This window comes from Petaurus breviceps, unplaced genomic scaffold (genome assembly GCF_028583685.1).
Source record: "Petaurus breviceps papuanus isolate PSGF00001 unplaced genomic scaffold, PetGlider_PUasm1.0 90775, whole genome shotgun sequence".
Lineage (NCBI taxonomy): Eukaryota > Metazoa > Chordata > Mammalia > Diprotodontia > Petauridae > Petaurus > Petaurus breviceps.
This window is the reverse complement of record NW_027187342.1, coordinates 631392-653660: the sequence shown is the minus strand read 5'-3', so window position 1 is coordinate 653660 and position 22269 is coordinate 631392. Positions and strand designations below refer to the sequence as shown.

The window sequence follows — 22269 nt, the reverse complement described above, 5'->3', positions numbered from 1 at the left end:
GGGCGCGATGTTGGGGTTGGGGGGGACTGGAGGGAGGCCTCCGCCAGGCCGGCCTATTGTTTCCCGCGGCGGCCGCTCCCCGCCTCCCAGGTCCCATTTCCGTCTCCTCTCCGCCATGAGGTCGGGGCTGCCGGGCCGTGAGGCCACGAGCGGGTGGTGGGGCGAGCCCGCTGGGGCCTGGTTTGTACGAGGGCTCTCACCGCGGCCCTGGAGCCTGGGAAGACGTGTGGACCATGTGTCCGTTTAGACCTACTTCCCTCCTCGTGTAAACGTTCCGTTCTCCCTCCCCCCCCCCCCCCCTGTTCCGCCTTTTTTTTTTTCCTCCATTTTTCCTCCCCCCCCCCCCAATTGTTTCCTTTTCATGTTCAAAACTCCTCCGTTTTTTATTTTCCCGTTCTTGGTTGTGGGAATTTCTACTGGATCTCAATTTCCGTCGAGAGTGTCCACCCTCAGATTAATTAACTTGGAGAAACTCGGATTTAGAGCCTACTGTGTGCAAAGAAAGTGCTGGGGGATGTGAAGATTAAGACAAAAAACGAAACTGGCCCTGCCCTCCAGTAGCTTACAGTATAGGGGCGAGGATAATAAATACCACACTGCATGTCTTAAAAAAAAACAAACTAATGCAGGGGAGTATGAGGTGGGGGGGTGGCAAAGGAGAGAGAACTAAAAGTGCTTTAGGAGAATGTGAGGGGAGAACCATTCCATCAATGAGTGAGGTCGGCTTTATGCCCCTCGTTTGCCGGTGGGAAGAAAGCCAAATATTTTGCTTTCTCCTCTTCCCCCTCCCCATAAAAAAAGTTGAAATGGAGAGAAAAACAAATATTCTTTTTTCTTCACCGCTCCCCCCCCAACCACAAGACCCTAACAGTTTTTTGAAACCAATCTAACAAAAATGGAGGAGGGGAGTACATTTTTAAAATTTTCCTATATTAGAGTTAATAGATGTTCTTGTGATTGACATTCTGCATAAAGAGCTGGCAGTAGTTTTTAAGGAACAGTTAAATCTCCCTATCTGATTATCATTGATCTCTGAGAATCATTGCCATACTAATACATCTTTATGACTAAATATCAGGTTTTTTTCTCCCTGGGTGGTTTCTAAGGCTTCCATTTCTTTGTCATTGAGTTTCTTGCATTCCCCTTTGTTTTACAAAGTGAAAAGTACTGGTGAGTGTAGACTTGTTTATGTTCCTCAGGCTCTAAATTGGTATCTCTAAGCATTGTTGTCTGAAGACTTTTTAAATATCTTCTAGATATTCTTTAATTTGTTGATTGTATTGCTTTTCATTTTAATGATTTCCCTGGAATCATAATGAAGATTTGAGCTAGATTACATATAAAAACTGATTTTTAGATTTCTTATTGTAGCTTTTCTTTTTCAGCTCCTTTATGCCATGTTATCTTCTGCATCAAACTGTTCTCAAAAATTTCAATTTTGTATTGACATTAATGTTTACCATTTAGGTGTCAATTTTATTGGTATAACTAACTATTTCTGGTAAATTATCTAAGAACCTATTGTGTTGTTGTCTTGTGGCTCTTTACCAAGAAGCAGCAAATACATATGTGTGTGTATAAATAAATATATCTGAAAAAGCCTCACTGTACTTTTGAACTTCCTAAGAATTCGTTGAAGCTTTTATTGGTAATTATTTTTTACCTTCTGTTGGCTACTGAATAATTTGAAAATGTGATTAGCTTGCTAATGACTAATAATCTCTTCTAATTATTTCAAGTTTGAGATTCTGAAATGATTTTATAATTTGCCAAATTTGGAAGCTACCAAAAAAGCATTTAGTAGAAATTTGTCATGTCCTTAAAGTAGGATATTTGTTTTATGTGATAAGTATATCAGTTGTGTTCTTGTTAAAATGTTTAGCCTGTTATTGAAATAGAAATTTAACATTAGAATGTACATAATAAGTTTCTACCTCAAAAATGGGTTTCAGGTTTTGTTTAAGATAGAAATAGGGACCAGATTTGTGATTTCTTTAGGAAACGCCCTCTACCCAATGCAGACCTGAACCTTCTCTATAATTTAGAATCCAAGAATTGCCTAGAGCAGAAGTGTCAAATAAAACTTTGCACAGCACTTCCCAGTGCAACCTGAACTAAATTAAAATGTAATTGGGAAATAGTCAACAAAATAAGTAAAAATACGATAAATAATATTAATATATGATTTTCTAAGTCATTGTGGGGCCCACGGGGATTCTTTACTAATGGCTTAGTTGCCTCCTTTTTTGACACTTTTTTTAGTACTGAGAAGTTTAGTCATTGGTCTAGTGTGTGTCAGAGCCCAAGTTTTCCTGGCCAGCTTGCTACCATTATACCACGTTTGCTTTTGTTTTTAATTCAGTTGCAAAAAGTATTTTCCTCATAGAAAACAGTTCATTCAACAAACATTTGAACCCTCTGTGTAGGGCTTTGTGAGGGATATAGACGTTATTTGATGGACAAGTCCTTGGTCTTAAGAAATTAGCTTAGGTGAGGAGAGGTGATGAGAGACTACAAAAGCCTGATAATAAAGTAGCTGAACTATATTAGTAGAAGTTGTGGGGCAAGACAAGGAAGGTTGGTTTCCATCTTTCCTAGCCACTGGTCTAGATAATATAATAAATGAACAAAGATTGGCTTTTCTCCCTCCCCTCACCCCCCCTTCTGGTATTTCTTTCCCACTTCCTCCACGTGGTCTTAGTACCCTCAGGGCCCTAGGTCTTCTACTTAAACCTGTATTTCCATGAAATATCTTAAAATTACTTGCTACCTATTGATCAAAATTCCCTTACACTCAGTGCAACATACCTTTATATAATAAATATATATAATAACAATTAAAAAACTTTTAATTGAACTAGTTTTACTTGAACTTAGTAGTGAATAGTCAGTTTTTAGTTGAGGTAATGTGACTGATAGACCTGGCATCCTTAGAGGTATGTACATTTGGGGGGGGTGGTTCTGATGAGTAGGTAATTAGTAGAATTTGAGGTAATTTGAGAAAGTAAGGGAAAATTTTTTTTACTCATTGTTGAGGGGGTTTTCTAAGAGTGTCTTTATTTTCATTAATTGATGATAGATAGAATTGATAGAATTTGAGGCAGTGAGAAAGTGAAGGAAAATTTTTTTAATCCCCATTGAGAAGGCTACTATAAAGACACAAGTCTTTCCTTTTTGGGAGTTTGGCATCAGAGGTAGCTATTCTCAACTTTTTCCCTTCCTCTGTTTCTGAAATCCACAGTTCTCTGAAAGCTTAAATCATCAGCCCAATCTGAAAGTAGCACAAAGGTCACATTAGAAAATAGTCTCATTTTCAAGAAGTGAGAAATCATTTTTTTGCATTTAAGATCAGAAGTCTGAGACTTGCTGTCCTTAAATTCTTGTTTGTACATACTGTACTTTGGAAAAAAAATATTGCAGAAAAAAATTTCATACTGTATCCATTTAGCTAAAACAATTTTGAGGAAAAAGTTATAAGTATTATTGATGTCTTGAGACACAATTTCTAGTTAACCTAAACAAACTTATATATGGGCCAAAGAACTTGATTTTCATTAGACCATTAAGGAGACAGTTGGTGAACATGTAGATTGGCAAGAGATGGTTATAAATATGGCTTCATCAAAAACAGTTCATGTCAAACCTTCATTTCTTTTTTCGACAGGATTACTAGAGATGAGAAGGGATCCTGTGATTATGGTTTACCTAGATTTTAGCAAAGCTCTAATTAAAGTGTTCCATACTTTGCTTTTGGAGAAGATAGAAGAGCTGTAGATGGTCATTAGATGATAAAAGTTAGATAGATTCAGAATTGGTTGGATGAATGAACTCAGAAATTGTTAAAGGCTCTTTGTCAACAGGATAAGGTATCTAGTGAAATGCACCCAGGGATCTGTCTTGCCTCTGTGCTGTTTGTAACAGTCTCTTTTTAACAGTAACTTGGATAAAGGTATAGATAGTATACTTAATATATTTTCATTTTACACGAAGCTTGGAAGGATGGTACACTTTGGATGACAGGATCCAAAAAGACTAGCCCATTGGGCTGAATCCAGGAAGATGAATTTCAGTAGACAGTAGAGTCTTTCATTTGGGTACAAAAATCAAGTTCACAAGAATAAGATGGTGGGAGGTACAGTGTACCAGTCAATAAATACTTACTAAGCATTACTATATGTCAGCCACTGTGCTCTGATTCAAATACTGAAAAAGAAAGACAGTCCCAAATGGGGGCATGATGAGGTACAAGGTATTGCAGTCAGGTGGTAAATTAAAGATATGGCTGGTGTTAGGGGCCCTCCATTTAATGGAGATTTTGAGAGGAGCAAGGGTTTGGGGATAGCCTTGGTAAGGAGAAAGGGGCACCTCTAAGTCTGGGGGCTCTTGGTGGACTAGAAACTCAGTCACCTGTGTGTTTCAGGAAGCAAATATGCTAATGTGAGCATGTGCAACTTTTAGAGGATCATAGCTATCCAGGTTTAGGGAGGTGAAGGTTCTATTGTACTCCCTCATCAGACCATATCTGGAGTGTTGAGTTCAGTTCTGGACATCATGATTTAAGAAAGGTACTGGAAAACTGAAGAGGGGCAGCCAGGGTGGTATAATGAAGGGCCTTGAGGCCATATCCTGTGAGGATTGGTAGAATGAAGAGGGAGACAGCCTAGACAAGTTAAGACTCCTGGGGACATAGTACTTGGGTTCAGTTTTCTTAAATATTGTCATGCAGAATTTGAAAGAGTTAGACTTAGTATCCTATTTGGCCAGAACAGGTAGAACCAGGAAAAATGGGTGGAAGTTTAAGAGAGCAGATTTAAGCTTGATAAAACTTCTAACAATTATAGTTGTCAAGGAGTGGAAATGGCTACCACCCTAGGTTGTGAGTTCCCCCTCTTGAAAGTTCTTCATGCAGAGGCTGGATGACCACTTGCTGCTATGTTAAAAAGGAGGGATTCCTTTTGTGTATGGATTGGACAAGATGACTGCTGAGCTTCTATCCAGTTTTCAGATTCTGTGATTTTATGGTATCTCTAGCCTTGATCTTTCCTCTTTGCTTTCAGGCCCATATCTCATACTACCCAAACTGTCCAGGACATTTGGACCTGGATTACCTAGGGGCACTGAAAACTTGTGTCCAAAACCAAACTTAATATCTTCCCCAATATACTTGGTCTTTCCTCCTTATTTACCAGTGTACCTTTGATGCAATGAATATTTATTAAGTGCCTATCCTATGTGCCAAGACATAGGATACAGAGACAGAAATGAAACAGTTCCTACCCTGTGGGTGAGAAGATATGTACACTAGTAAGTAACTATAAAGTTATAGGAAGTAATTTTTGAAAGGAGGAAGAGATTACTAATTAGGGAGCCTAAATGTAAGAGATACCTGAACTGTGTTTAAATGAAGTTAGGGATTTTAAGACTTGAAGATGGGGGACCACCTGTGCAAAAGCAAGGTGGTGGTAGTATGTTTTCTATGAGAGATAGCTAGCACAGGGTCCTTGGTCTGGTCAGGGGAGGGGAGAAATGTGAAATAAGAAAGGAAAAATAAATGTTAGTAATTTTTTTGTGGAGGACTTTTAAGTGCCAGATTTGAGGCATTTGTATGTTACCTTCTAAGGAGACTCAAAAGATCTTTTAGTAGGCAAAAGTGGAAGTGAGGATCTTGGACACCAGTTCAGAGTTAGGGGACATTGTAAATGTTATTTTATCTTCTTCCCTCCTCCCCCCTTTGTTCCCAGTAGCTAGTTGTTTAATCCTCTTTACTTCTTGTGGCCACAATTACAGACTATGTCCTTATTTACTACCTCTAGATTATTGCGGTAACATTCTACCTGTAAACTCAGCCTAGAATTTAAAGTCCTCAGCAGTTTGGCGTTGCTCAAACTTTTTTTCAGCCTTATTCTATACTACTCTCCATATGGGCTATGATTCTCAGGTTGTTTTGCCTCTATTATTCCTTGTGGCACTTACTCTTCCCCAATATTTGCTACTTGAAATCTTATTACTCATTGTTTTAAGTCCCAGCTTAAATAATGATCTTATGAAGTTTTTGCTTGATTACCCTTGTTCTCTCAGGTGTTATATTTCATTTGGGGGGCTGGGGGTGGGAGATAGTTCTTTTTCCTCTTCTCCCACTCTAGTTTATTATTCGTTTGTGGTCTCATTGTGGTGCTGGTCAAATACCTTTACCACATTATGAGCTTCATGGAAGCCAGGAGTTTATCATATCTACATTTATATCTATAGATGTCTTTATAAGTGCTTAGCACCGTGGTGGGGAATCTGCAGCCTTGAGGCCACATGAACAAATCCCCATTTGTTCTGTCTATTTGGATTTAGTTAAAGGGCTGCACTTGAGGACCTACAGGTCCACTTGTGGCCGCCAATTTCCCACACCTGGTTTTGCATAATTCGTTGTTGAAATTGAAGGGGATTGAAGGTCCTTTCCATCACTAAGGAGTGTGAAAGCTAATTAAGCCACTTTAAAATTTTTCCCCACTGAAAACCTTTTGTGTAATTTTTTCTTAAATGCTAATGAACTCACCTTGCTTGTAAAGAGATTAGCATAATTTTGAAACAATACTCAAATTTGCTGAGACTGTAAATCATTATGTTGCTCAATAATACTGAGGGCCTGTAAGTGAATAATTAATTCATCTTTAGGTATAGACTCCTGCTTATCTTTCTCTTCTGCTAAACACCATTCTGTCTGCTCATTTGGGTTAACCATATCTTGGGGGCAGGGTGTTGTTTATCCTTTATTAGCAAAGATTAGGTTAGGAAGAAGAGTTTGATTCTAATGGCTTAAATGAAGTATATGATTGGTAGATTTTATTGATCCATGATTTATACTTGATGCTATTGGTATTCAAGAATTAACTACATATAATATGTTAGGGAAAGGATTGAACTGTGGTTTAAATTTGTCTTTAAAAGAAAATCCAATGTAGGCTTTTTCCAAACATTATATGATACTATCTACTTGAAACATAATTTATCCTGATGGACTCAATAACCTTTAATAATCTATGGGGTTGCAAAGTCCTTGAGACACACACAGTCTTACTTGATGCTTATGACAACCTTCTGGATAAAGGGTGTAGTAAAAGTATTGTCTAGAGTATTTTTACCAAAGAAGAACCCAAAACTCAAGATTAAGGGAGTTGCCTAACCTTACTTTCATGGCTTGTAAGAGTCACTATTAAGATTAAAATTCAGGCCAGTATTCTTTTCATTCTACAGCTCTTCTTAAAACTAAGGCTCCTGAGTGAGCTTATTTTCTGAGAATATGAACTGGTAGAATTTTAGATACCTCTAGGCACAGATGAGATACATTTTTTTTTAGGTTGGCTTTTGAGTGTAAACTCTAGTTTCAAAATGAGGGAGATACTTACCTGTAGAATAATTTGATCTCAGTTTCATTGTGCTGATTCTTGTATAAAGTGCTTGGTGGTTTTAAAGAAATGCCCAGGCAGTAATGATGGATACTTTATATACACTATTGTATACAATTAAAAATAGTCATTCATCATGCATTTATTAAGTGCCTACACTGTGACAGTAGCATATGTTGTCTTAGTGCCATAGTAAGTAAAAACAAAAGGTAGGGTAGAATTTAGAAATGAACATAGTTGCCTAACAGTAACATACTGGAAAGTAATTTTGGTATGTACACAGACTAAGTTAATGAATGAGTGATAAAAGTAAAAAATTTTGTGCTCCAGATTCCCTCTCTTCTCCCTCCTTGAAAAGCAAGCAATTTGATATAGATTTTACATATATAGTCATGCAAATGCTTCCTTATTAGCCATATTGGAAAAGAAGATGCAGACCAAAAAAACCTAATAAAGTAAAAAATTATGTTTTATTTTTCATTCAAGGTCCATCACTTCTTTCTTTGGAGGTGGATAGCATTTATCATTCTAAGTCCATTGGAATTGTCTTGTATTGCTGAGAATAGCTAAGTCATTCATAGATGATCATTGTACAATATTGCTGTTACTGTATACAGTGTTCTTTTGGTTGTGCTCATTTCACTTTGTATCAGCTCAGGTAAGTCTTCCCAGGTTTTTCTGAAAGCATCCTGCTAGTCCTTTCTTAATAGCTACTAGTGATTTATTATAGCATAATAGTATTCCATCACAATCATGTACCATAACTCCATAACTCATTCAGCCACTCTCCAGTTGAAAGTCATCAATTTCCAGTTCTTTGCCGCCACAAACACAGCAAATGTTTTTGAACATATAGGCCTTTTTTCTTTTTCTTAGACCTCTTTGGGATACAGATCTAGAGAGTGGTGGTATTACTAGATTGAAGGGTTTGCATAATTTTATGTCCCTTTGGGCATATTTCTAAATTGCTCTCCAAAATGGTTGGTTCAGTTCATAACTCCATCAGCAATGCATTATTAGTGTCCCAGTTTTTCCACATCCCCTTCAACATTTTCTGTCATATTAGTTAATCTGAGAGGTATAAGGTGGTACCTCAGAGTTTTTCTTTCCTTAAATAGCAATTTAGAGCATTTTTTCATGACTGTAGATAACTTTAATTTGTTCTGAAAACCGTTCACATCCCTTGATCATTTATCAATTAGGGAATGACTCATTTTTATAAATTTGACTCAGTTCCCTATATATTTGAGAAATGAGACCTTTATCAGAGAAACTTGCTGCAGATTTTCATTCCAGTTCCCTGCTTTCCTTCTGTTCTTGACTGCATTGTTTTTGTGCAGAATCGTTAATTTAATGAAATCAAAATTACCCATTTATAACCTTTAATTCTCTCTAGCTCTTGCTTGGTCATAAAATCTTCCTTATCCATAGAGTTCTGACAAATAAATTGTTCCATGGTTCTTATAATTTGCTTATGATATTACCCATTATGTCTGTATAATGTAGCCATTTTGCTCTTATCTTTGTGTATGGTGTGAGATTGTTAGTCCTATACCTAGTTCTGCCAAACTGCTTTCCAGTTTTCCCAGCAATTTTTGTCAAATAGGGATTTCTTGGCCCCAAATCTTGAATCTTTGACTTTGTCAAACACTAGATTACCATGGTCGTTTGCTACTGTGGTACCTAATCTATTCCACTGATTGTTTTGATGTTTATTACTTCGTAATACAGTTTGAGATGTGGTACTGCTAAGCTACCTTACTTTTATCAGTTTTAATTTTTTATGAGTTATTTTACAGTGTGTCATTACTATTTATGTAATTTAAGTCTTTTATATTACAGTACTAAATACAAGCATTATAGTACAATAATACAGAAGTCTTGTAAGAGTACTGTTTTCTAATTTGTGTTTTACAAATTACTGTATGTGTGTTTTGTTGATTTCCCCAAACTGTTGATGCACTGCATCCTGTTTTAAATTACTTCAATTTCTTATCAACTAGCTCCTCTTCCTCATCCATCTGGTAGATGTCTATGACACTGCCTTTATTATTAAGGGGGATATTCCTTTAGAAAACTGACACAGTGTAGAAATCTTCATTTTCTGGTAAGTGGCTTGGCCAGGGGGATCTTGAATGCCAACCAGAACTGAGAGGGTGATTGCCATTCTTCTTTGTTCACTCTCTCCTTCAGTATACCATGAACATGGTGAAGAACTTACATTCTAATAGGGGGAGATGATATAAGAGGAGGCTTAAGTTGCAAGTCAGATAGAAATGCCTTGTATCAGCTCCTAAGGGGGCAACAGCAGAGAAGATGGTAATTTACCTTCTTTAATGTGACTTCTATTAATAAAAAACATACTGGTATCAAAGACTCTGGTAAGGATTTTATTTTCTTGCTCCTTAGTAGCTGTGGCTGTTGAGGCAGGGACTACAACACCTGCAGATAGAGTTGCCAAGTCATATAGGCACAAGGATTGCTTCTCTGGACTGTGAGTTATGGGGCCAGTCTAGAAATAGAACACCACTGGGGGTGGAGGATGGGGTGAGCAATCCTGCTGTTCCCAAGGCCTTTATAAGTTTGAGCACTGCATATTAGTGATGATTGGTGGTGGGTAGGGCCCTTCTCTCCAAGTTTGTTCCCCTTCATGATAGCTGAATAGCCAAGTTGAAAGGCCTGAGTAGGGAATAGAAATACAGAACCGCTGTTATTCCCAGGGCTATTGGGTCCTGGGCCTGGCAGATGCCTCTTCCTGTCTCTCCTTCAGGATGCCTTGTTGCCTCAGCAAGGGTAAGCATGTATTATCTGTTACAGTTGATGTTATTGGGGATAGTGGACTTCTTCATGAGGGGTCTCTCAGTGATGGCTGTAAGTACTGGATTGGAAATGAGGACTGGAGTCTGAGGCAAGGCACTTCTGTTTCCAAAGGCCTTGGGCTTGAGAAAACTTTAAATATTTGAAGTTTTATTGGACTTTCAATTTAAAGAATTACAAATTTTATCTATGATTGATGTATTGGAACAAGAGGAGCTCAAAGACATGGGTTTCTTTGGGTTCTATGAGTAAATTATTATGTGAATGTGGGTAAGTCACTTAATCTCTCAGGGCCTCCATAGTTTTCTTTTCTGATGTAGGTTGGACAGGGTGACCTTTAGGTCCCTTCCAACTATTTAAAAAAAATTATTTTATGACAGTTGTGGACAGCCTTTGAATGAGGCATTTATTTACTTAATGCAGGGTTTGAAGATTGTTTCATCTGGGTATTATTGTCCATTAGGGTCTTTGAGTTTTTGCTATTAACGTTCAATTTTATTTTTGATAAAATTTCTACATACAATGGGAAACACTTTTGTTTGTTGGTTTAAAATGTGCTGCATTTATTTTTTTTAAATGTTCCCTGATAACTGATAAGGAGAGAACTTTTTCAACATTGGATAAATCCTGTTAAGCAAGGTATAGAGTTCAGTAAAGGTGTTTGCCACTATCCTGAAGTTATTTTCTATGCAGTCCAAAAAGGAAAGGGATTTCCTGATACAGATGCTTCTGTTCATGGATGATATTGTGATGATTTCATTAAACACCCAAATAGTAGAAGACTCCCATAATGGGATGTAGCCCTAAAGAGAGCTTAAGTAGTTATTCACACTGGAAAAATTAAGTAGACAAATATGTCTGCAGTATTTCACATTGCAATCTTAACCAGAAGGCCTTGCCCATATATTTCTTGGATAACATTATGGTTGTACTTTGATTTTTTTATTTGTATTCATCATGCGTTTCTCAGGGGGCTTCTGAGTCATAATCATTTTCAGTTCTGAAGAGACTAGGGTTCCATCACTCCTAGCCGTAAGATAACGCTCAAAATGAGATAAGCAACTGAATATACCATCGAATCAGGACATCTCTCTTGAACAAATAGTTCAGGTAGATTATGAGTCGGGACCATATTTGGATGGGATAGGGATGGGGAACCGCAGCCTTGAGGCCTCATGTGGCCCCTGTGGGTGTAGCCCTTTGATTGAATCCAAACTTCACAGAACAAATCCCCTTAATAAAAGCACCCTATCTGATAGAAGAATGAGAGCTAGTATCATTTTTGGGAAATTACACAGAGTTTTCAATGGTCCTAAATTTTTCTTTGCCACCAGTATGAGTACTTTTACTTTACAACAGGTATAGCCTCATGATGATGCCTTATGATTGAAAATCATGTAATACTACAATCTACAATGTCCAAAGAATACATCTTGCACATGTCTTTTAAAAAGGCAATAGAAAAATAATGATGGATATAATAGGCTTACTGGAGCATATTGCCAGCAAGACTTCTGCATGAGATGTAATGTAAAATACCTTAAAAGCTGTGTATGTTTTCAACTTTCCTTTATTTCAGATAAGTGTGAAGTCTATCTGATACCTACTCCCCCCACTCCCATGTTTGTATAATCTTCATCTCACAGACTTAATTATGAGACATAGTAAACTAACTCAGGAGAAACAGCAAGTTCTATTCCATTTTTCCTTTCTACAAGTGAATAAGCATTTATTAAGCATTTAGAATGTACCATGTACCAGTTGGGTTCCTTTTCCTTTTTCTTCTTACTATCCTCTTTGAACCATCAGAACAGAAACAATCTACCCCAGACTTTAAAATTCTGAAGAGGACATTTGTTTCTTCTTCCTTTATAAGAATGTTAGAGCTACTTCAGTTTATCTTTCTGGATTTCTCTTGACTTTTGTGTTTGTATTTTAAAGTTCCTGTTCAACTCTAGAGTTTAGTAATAGAGGTTAGGTACTAAATATGCATATTGAGACAAATTTTTGGGCATGGTTAATATGGAGACTTGTTTTTCTTGATACTGTGCATATGTATTTTTTTTAATTTAAATGCTTTATTAACTGCTGATTTACATCATTCGTTTCCGCCAGATTTTGAGTTACAAATTTTCTCCCCGTTTTTCCTCCACCCATCCCCCAAAACAGCAGTCCCACAGGATATCCCCACCTCCAATCTGCTCTCTCCCACATTTTCTCCCATACCTATTTCAACTTTTCCAGTGGATCTCTATGCCTCAGTGCCTGTATATCTTTTTTCTTAATTGCATGTAAGATGGTATTAATAATAGTATATATATATATATATATACACACACACATATATATATATTTGAATATTTGATTTTAAAACTTTCAATTCCAGATTCATTCCCTTCCCCCCCCCGCCACCCACCCCCACTGGGGGACAAGCAGTTCAGTATAGGTTGTACATGTGCGGCTAATGCAAAACAATAACATAGTAGATGTATTGTAAAAGACTGACTATATTTCCCTCCCTCCTATCCCACCTCCCACTTGTTCTATTCTCTACTTTGATCCTGTCCCTTTTCAAAAGTGGGTGCTTCCAACTTCCCTCCCCCCCAGCCTGCCCTCCCTTCCATTATCCCCCCTCACATCCCCTTCCCCCCCCTATTCTCCTGGAGGGTGAGATCCCCTATTTAGTGTGTGTTTCCCTCCCTTCTCAAGCCAGATTCAATAGGAATAAGGTTGACCTATTCCCTTTTGCCTTCCTATTCTTCCCCTCCATTGTAACCATTTTCCCTTGCCTCTTCTGTATGAGATAGTTTGCCCCACTCTGTCTCTCCCCATCTGCTCTCATTATATTCCTCTCACCTCTTAATTTCACCTTTTAAGTATCATCCCTTCCTGTTAAATTGGTCCCGTGCCCTCTATCTATGTATACCTGTTAAACGTGTATACACACATTCACATATGTATTCATATGCCCACATACCCTCATATAAAGACATATATATATATATATATGTATATTTCTAATCCCTTCAACTACTGAGAAAAGTTTCATAGGTTACAATTATTGTTTTTCCATGTAGGAATGTTAATAGTTCAACTTTGGCCAGGTGGCTCAGCGAGCAAGAGCACTGGCTCCAGTGCCGGGACGACCCGGATCAAATCCGGGCCCAGACACTCAGCACCACACCCAGAAAAAACAACTGGCCATGCAACCCCGAACAAGCCACTCAACCCCTATTGTTTAAAAAAAAAAAATAGTTCATCTTTGATAAGTTCCTTATGGTTTCTTTTCCCTGTTTACCTTCTCATGCTTCTCTTGCTTCTTGTATCTGAATGTCAGATTTTCTATTCAACTCTGGTTTTTTCAGCAAGAATGCTTGAAAGTCCTGTATTCCACTGAATGACCATATTTTGCCCTGAAACATGATACTCAGTTTTGCTGGGTAGGTGACTCTTGGTTTTAATCCCAGCTCCCTTGACCTCCGGAATATCACATTCCAGGCCCTTCGATCCCTCAGTGTAGAAGCTGCCAGATCCTGGGTTATCCTGATTGTGTTTCCACAATATTCAAATTGTTTCTTCCTGGCTGCTTGTAATATTCTCTCCTTAATCTGGGAATTCCAGAACCTGGCTATAATATTCCTAGGAGTTTTCTTTTTGGGATCTTTTTCAGGAGGTGGTCGGTGGATTCTTTCAAACTCTATTTTGCCCTCTCGTTTTAGACATCAGGGCAGTTTTCTTTGAGAACTTCCTGGAGGATGCTTTCCAGGCTCTTACTTTGGTCATGGCTCTCAGGCAGTCCAATAATTTTTAAATTCTCTCTCCTGGATCTATTTTCCAGGTCAGTGGTTTTTCCCACGAGATATTTCACATTGCCTTCTATTCTTTCATTTGTTTGGTTCTGTTTAACAGCATCTTGATTTCTCATAAAGTCATTAGCTTCCATTTGCTCCAATCTAATTCTGAAGCAATGATTCTCCTCATTGAGCTTTTGAGATTCTTTTTCCATCTGGCAAATTTGACTTTTTAAGGCATTCTTCTCCTCATTACCTTTTTGAGCCTCCTTTGCCATTTGAGTCAGTCTGTTTTTTAAGGTATTTTCTTCAGTCAGGCTGTTGATTCTCATTTCATAATTTTCTTGCATTGTTCTCATTTCTCTTCCCAATTTTTCCTCCACTTCTCTTATCTGCTTCTTAAGGTCCTCTATGGCCTGTAACCAGCTTGTATTTTCCTTTGAAGCTTTTGGTGCAGGAGTTCTGACTTCACTGTTTTCCTCCTGTTCCATGCCTTGCTCCTTCTTATCCCTAAAATAGGAGTGTAACGTTGGAATCTTCTGTTTGCTTTGTTTCCTTTGCCTGCTCATTTTGCCACTCAATGATTTGACTTTTGGGCTTTTTGCCACAGTAGGACTCTGCCACCAGATAGGGAAGTTTTCGTCCCAAACGCTGGGGTTTTCTCAGCTGCTGGAGGTATGGATGGGTGCCCTCTCTGAGGTCTCCACACGCTCTGGCAAGCTGGACACACACCCCAGGACCTCCACCCTAGACTGCAATCCAGATCGAAGCAGGTTAAAGCAAGAGCGATGACCCCTCAGACTGGTCCATGGTCCCCCTACACTCTGCAGGCCAGGAGCTGAAGCCGCCACGTGGTTCTGGCAGGCTGTGCTGGCTTCTCAGCGGTTTCTCGCCCCGGGGGTAAAAGCCACGCACTCCCATTTACTGGGTCCCAAAGTCCAGACTGCACTGGCCTCTCACCTTGTCCTTCGCATCTATGTATTGATAAATCTGGAAACACCACAGCTGCTGCTGATCTGGAGCCCTCTGGCTGGCGGCTGGTCAGGCCTGCCCTGGGGCTAAAGCCTCGGCGTGGTGCTGCGCTGGCCGATTCCTGCTGGCCTGCCGGGCTGTTCTCAGCGGGAGGTTAGCTTCTCTGTGTCATTTTGTGGGTTCTGCAGCTCCAAAGTTTGTTTAGAGTCCCCTTTTTACCTGGATTGGGGAGGGTGGAAGCGGGAGCCACTGGAAGGTCTTGCTTCTACTCCACCATCTTGGCTCCGCCCTAGAATTCTGCATATGTATTTGTTATAAGGTTTTGTTTTTCTTTTTTTTCTTTCTATTGGGGAGGTGGGAGAAAGAGAAAATAAGTACTTGATTTAAATATTAAAAATTAAAAAAAACCTAATGTTTATGATCAAGGCTAAATTTGAGGGGAATAAAACTCCAATTTTACCCCCTGTAGGACTATATTCAACTTTGTGGGATAAATTTATTTTGGAATATGTTCTCAGATACCTTGTTTAGGATAGAAACATTCAGATTTTGTGTGATTGACTTGTGTTTTTTTGTTATTTGAAGTACTTTCTGAATACATTTATTCATTCATTCATTTATAGCATTTTTTCCTCCTTTGATGTGTGAGCTCTGGATTTAGGCTGTGCTAATAACCCTTGGGGGGCTTTTCATTTTGGGATTTCCTCCATCAATGTGGGTGATTGGTGATGCTCATTTGGCTTTCTGGGTCTAATAGATCTGGGCAGTTTTTAATTTGTGATTTCTTGAAATATAACTAGGCCTTTTTAAAAATAGTTTTCAGGGAATCTGGCGATTTCTTTAATTATCTTGTTAAACTGTTTTTCCAAGTCTGGTTTTTTTTTGGGGGGGGGGTTAATTAGTTTATTTTTAGTTTTCAACATTCATTTCCACAAGATTTTGAGTTACAGATTTTTCTCCCCATCTTTTCCTTATACCCCACCCCAAAATAACGATTCTACTGAATACCCCTTTCCCCAATCTGCTCTCTCTTATAACCTCCCCCATCCCCCCTCTGATTTTCTAGTAGGGCAAGATGGTTTTCTATACCCCAGTGCCTGTATATCTTATTTCCCAGTTGCATGTAAAGAAAAAAAATATATATATATATTTAACATTTGATTTTAAAACTTTGATTTCCAGATTCTTTCCCTTTTTCTCTCCTCACCCACCCCCACTGGGAGGAAAAGTGATTCAATATAGGTTATACATGTGTAGTTACGCAAAACATTTCCATAGTAGATATATTGTGAAAGAATGACTATATTTCCCTCCATCCTATCCCACCCCCACTTACTCTATTTTCTACTTTGACCCTGTCCCTTTTCAAAAGTGTGTGCTTCTAACTACCCTCCCCCCAATCTGCCCTCCCTTCTGTTATCCCCTCTCTTATCCCCTTCCCCTCTACTTTCCTCTAGGGTAAGATACCCAGTTGAGTGTGTATGTTATTCCCTCCTTAAGCCAAATTCAGTGAGATTTAAGTTTGACCCATTCCCTTTTGCCTTCCTGTTCTTCCCCTCCATTGTAACAGTTTTCTCTTGCCTCTTTTATATGCAGTAATTTACCCTATTCCATCTCTCCCCGTCTCCTCTCATTATATTCCTTTCTCCTATTAGTTTTATTTTTTAGATATCATCCCTTCGTATTCAGCTGATCCTATGCCCTCTGTCTATGTATGCTTGTACACATATATACACACACTCACATACGTATTTATATGCACATATACTCTCCTATATAAACATATATGTATGTATACACGTGTTTCCCGGATAATAAGACACTGTCTTATTAAATTTTTTGGAAAGAAAAACACCAGAGGGCTTATTTTCAGGGGAGGGCTTATGTTGTCCTGCCTCAGCTCACCTCCGGGGCACTGCTCTCAATGGCGCCAGCAAGCAAATCACTGGGGAAGAACAGGATGACGCGTTCACTTCTGCAGCTCTGATTGGATGCAGCTCGGAGCGCAGCGTGCGTTTCACGGGGGGGGGGGGTGCATACAGAGGGTACAGTAATGTAGCGTGTAGCGCAGGGGATCACCTTCACTACAGTAGCAATCTCAATAGGGCTTATTTTCGGGGGAGGGCTTATTTTAGAGGAATCTTACACAGTAAGGGGAGGGCTTATTTTCGGGATGGGTCTTATTATTGGGGAAACACGGTACCTATATACACATATTTCTTTCAACTATCCTCAGACAATCTTTTACTTAGACAAGGTTTACCACTTATTCTTCTAGCTGTTTGTCTTCTAATTCTTTTTTTCTGTAGCTTTTGTTTCATTTTTACCATCTCTTGCTAAATTTTTTCCAGGCATTCTTATGTGATCTTCGGGGAACATTCCTTATTTTCTTTTGAGTCTGCTTGTAGTTATGGAGTTACTTGTTCCTTTTTAGGTATCTGGATCTACAATAATTTTACTTTTTGATTAGTCTCTTTGGTTTGTTTCCCCATATCTCTAGCTTTATTTACTTCATGAATTGGGGCTTTGTGCCAGGACCAGCCTCTTACCCTTGCTGTACTTTTGGTTAGGGTAGTTGGTCAACTTGGTCTCAATATGGATTCCTGTACTTTTACCAACTGGAGTTAGGCCTTAGGTCTTGAGTTAGGCCTTAGGTCTTTGAGGTTCAGTATTAGATTTTCAGAGCTTTCTGGCATCTTAGGCAGAATGGAGTTTATAAGGATCTCTCAGAGCTGGTCTTCTGTCTCTGGACACAGAACTTACAGGTGACAGGCGTGTCTTGCCCATCAATGGACAGACTGGGGCGGGGGGAGTTGTCAATTTATTGTCTGTCCTGGTTCCTGTTGCTTGTGGGCTTCTGGTTGACTTTTTGTGCATTTCTGGGGTGGAAGAAGTCAATATAACTTCTCATTGGATTTTTTAATCATTAAATTAATTCATCAGCTGTGAATTTCAGCCCACCCCCCTTTTTTTTGGAGGGGGGAAGACAAGGCAATTGGGCTTAAGTGACTTGCCCAAGGTCACACAGCTAAGCATTTATGTAAAGTGTCCGAGGCTGGGTTTGAACAGTAGTCCTCCAAACTCCAGGGCCTGTGCTCTATTCACTGAGCTACATAGCTGCTCTCAAATTTCAGCTTTTTGAAAGAGTAAAAGTTTGTGGGAGCTGGGTGATTTGCCTCCATTTCCAAACAAGCCAGGTTTGGAAGCATTGCTAAGTAGTCTTTGTTTCTTTTAAAATCTGAAACTTCTTATTTCTTAGTTGAATTGACTTGGAAATAGCCATCTATAACAATCTTAAGTCTTTTAAGGATTAACAGATAACTCAGTTGATTAGAACATGGTGCAGATGAAGTTGTTTGTGGGATTAATTCTCTTTTACCTTTTTCCTTTGTAAAAAGAGGTGAAAACAAAAATTTACCACTTTAACCATATGTAGATTAATTTTTTTTTTTTTGCCTTTTTGGGAGGGCAATTGGGGTTAAGTGACTTGCCCAAGGTCACATGGCTAGTTTTTGTGTTAAGTGTCTGAGGCTAGATTTGAACTCAGGTCCTCCTAACTCCAGGGTGGTGCTCTATTCACTTCACCACTTAGCTGCCCCAATATGTAGATTATCCTGATATGGTACCATCTTTTTGTACTTTCTTATCTTAGGGGATATGCTCATAGTTGAGAATTTTAGTAGTATGCATTATAGAATTTCTTAAAGGAATGTGTTATGGGAATTCATCTCAGTTCTAACATTACACTGAAAAGTTTAACTTTAATCCTTTTTTAAGAAGACTAAAGAGGGGCAGCTAGGTGGCGTATTGAGAAAAGCGCCGGCCCTGGAGTCAGGAGGACCTGAGTTCGGTTCTGGCCTCAGACACTTAACACCCACACACAAAAAAACTAGCCGTGTAACCTTGGGCAAGGTACTTAAAAAATAGTTAAAAAGAAGACTAAAGAGCCACCAGTGTTCCCATCCCCTCATTCCAAGTGCATATTCGGTCAAGTCAATAAATGTTAAGTAACTACTATGTGCCAGGCTCTGTGCTAATAATATCTATTAAGGTCTTTTAGAGGCAAAGTACCTTCTGCTCTCAAGGAGCTCACAGTCTAATGAGGGAGAGAACAAGCAAAGTGTAAACAAGTTACTTATAGGATAAAAAGAAAATAATTAAAAAAGGGAAGGCACATTGAGAAAAGCTTCTTGTAAAGATGGAACTGAAAGGAAGCCAGAATTAGCCAGGAAGCAGAAAGGAGGAGGGAGAACATTCTAGGCACAGGCAATAAGACAAAATGCCTGGATACAGGAGAGATGGAGTGTTTTTGTGGGACAGCTGGGTGACCAATGTCACTGGATTGAAGAGAATGTGATAGAGATAAAGGTCTAAGGACTGGAAAGGTTGGGGTTGATGGTTGGAGGTAGAGCTAGGTTATGAAGGACTTTGAATACCCAACAGAACATTTTATATTTTATCCTAGAGGAAATAGGGAGCCATTGGAATTTATTGAGTAGGAGAGTAACATGATATATGCTTTAGAAATCACTAGCTATTGAAGGGAGGATGGTTTGGAGTGGTGAGAGACTGGAAGCAGACAAATCCTCCAGTGGGCTATGGTAATAATCAAAGTGAGATGATGAGGGTCTGCGCTATAGAGTGGGGGCCATGTCAGAGGAGAGGAAAGGCTTAGAGAGATACAGTAGAACCTTGGTCTACTAATGAGTTTAATTAGTTCTGAGATTCTATATGTCATGCTATTTGTATTGCAAAGCGAATTTTCCAATAGGAAATGATGTAAAGTAGAATGATCTATACCGCATCCCCAAAAATATTCATGTAAAATAATTTTTTATAATTTTAAATAAGTTTTTTGTCCCTAATGTACCTGAAATACAATAGCAATGATTAGTATACAATATAAATTGAAAATAAAACAAATTAACCTGTACTTTACCTTTGAGAAGAGCTATGGCTTGAGTGAGGGAGACAAGAGGGAGGAGGAGGAAGGGTAATTGTTTGGAAGGAGAATCTCCTTCAATGAGAACATTGGGGACTTCAGCGTCAGGAATGTTCTCTCTTACACTACTTTCACTAAAACTGACACTACTTTCTGCACTTATTTTTCATTTTTGACTCACTGATTTTTTTTCTTTATATTTACTTTTGACTAGGAATCTATCTAACAACACTTATTTATGATATTTTTTTCAGAATATTACAGAAATGTGACATTGTATTATTAAAAATATTCATGGTTCTCATTGCTACAGCTTTATTTAGGTAATGTTTTTAAACAAAATTTTGCACTTTTTCACATGTCTGATAAACCTCTCTAATCTTACTTGACAATTCACTGTTGCTCCTCATGCAAATCCTTCAGTTTGTTGTCAGCTCCTGGCTAAGTTCCTCCATTGTTACAAATATTGTTGTAGATCATGGTCACTACCTTACACTTTTGTGCAAAGTACTACCATACATATGCAAACACGTATGAACACATTTGTAACGGTACTGTTAAGAGCGAAGGAAGCTGCCTTCCTGAAGGGTCAATGCTGAATGAGGCTGATTAGGCAATATACTGACCTGAGGTTCCTTTTTGACGTATGAAAGCAAAAAAATCCCCATTGCCCTAGTTGAGCATCATCCCTTCAAGAGCTATTCAAGTTCAAACATGATGTTTGTACTACGAATTTTTGTTCATCCTGCAAGACAAATTTTGCAAAATATTTTTTCCTTATCCAACAAAACATTCATAAATCAGGTTACTTGTAAACAGAGGTTCTATTGTAATTGCAATGGTGAAATCGACAGATCTTGGCAACATCTTGGATATGGGGGGTAAGAGATAGTGAGGAATCCAAGACGGCTTCTAAATTGTGAACCTGAGGAATTGGGAGAGGATGATGGTGCCCTCTATATAGTAATAGGGAAGGTAGGAGGTGGTGGTGATGGGTTTGGGGGAAAGATAAATGAGTTCATTTTTGGACATGTTGATTTTAGAATGTCTATTGAACATCCAGTTCAAGATGTTTCAAAGGCATTTTGGAGATGTGAGATTGAAGATCAACTAAGAGTTTAGGGCAGGATAGGTAGATTTTGAAGTAAATAGATTTTTAAATCCATGGGAGTTGATGAGATCATCAAATTAAACTGTAGACAGAAGAAAAGACGATCTAGTACAGAATCCTTTGAGAGACATTTAGAGAGAATGATCTGGATGAGGATCTAGCAAAAGAGACAGGTGGGATGGACAGATAGGAGAAGCAGGAGAAAGTAATGTTCTGAAAACCTAGAGAGAAGAGAGTGTCATGAAGGAAGAGCATGATCAACAGTGTGTAAGGCTGCAGAGAGTTGGAGAATGAGAATTGAGAAGAGGCCATTGGATTATCATTTGAGAGAATTGGAATTACTGTTTTTATGCTTTTGCATTTTCCACCAAGAATGTACTACTTCCCATGTCCTTTCTACCTACCCCAAACCAGTCATTGTCACATTAGTGTACAGGAAAACACCACTGAGAGTCTTCAGACTTGGTGCAGAGATCAAATATGACTTCAGAGAACTAGCAGATTAAGTATTACTCCTGCACACCCTTTTTAAAAAAGGATTCAGTTTAGCTCATTGAATGAATCATAAATTGTCAAATATAGCCAATGTGTTGATTTGTTTTGCTTGACTGTACTTTGTTAACAAAAGAGATACCATTGGGGCAGACTGTGAGATGGCTTGAGGAAATTATAGTGATGTAAACAAAAGCACATCAATTTTGCTGTGTGAACATATCCTATTGGTGGAGCTACTTAGTAGCATTGTTAAGTCTTTGTATCCTGTATACAAGATTGGTTCATTTATTTCAAGTGTTTTAGTACTTTGAAAATCCTATTACTTTTTTTACTCTTAAAAGCCCAGGACTGTGTATATATATACAGCCATGTACGTGTCATCAGCATATTACCTTGCAGTTTCATTGCCTGGGTGCGTCGAATTAAGCAATGCTTATAATGTTAGTGGAATTGAGGCAGCTTGTGGAATAAGTATTCTGGGAATATTGAGAAATTGGTCTATTCTTTGTTAAGGAAACCTGCTGTTATTTGCTATAGTTTGCTATCTTGACCAAATCCTATAGCATCTCTGGGTTTCATTTTTCAAAATGAGAATTGACCTCAATCACTAAGATCCTTTCTATCCCTAAAAATGAATATTTTAGTGGATGTTCTCATATGTTGACATTTTTGAAGCAGCCTCTGGTTCCTTATTGCAGTGGTGTCAAACTCAGAAAGGATCTGCTTTCTGCTTGAATATAGATG

General features: G+C 38.5%; 1 protein-coding gene across 13 annotated transcripts in view; it reads left to right on the top strand.

Moving 5' to 3' along the window:
• TIA1 (TIA1 cytotoxic granule associated RNA binding protein) overlaps nucleotides 1–22269 on the top strand; it is a 47869-nt gene that overhangs the window by 343 nt on the left and 25257 nt on the right. The window lies entirely within an intron of this gene.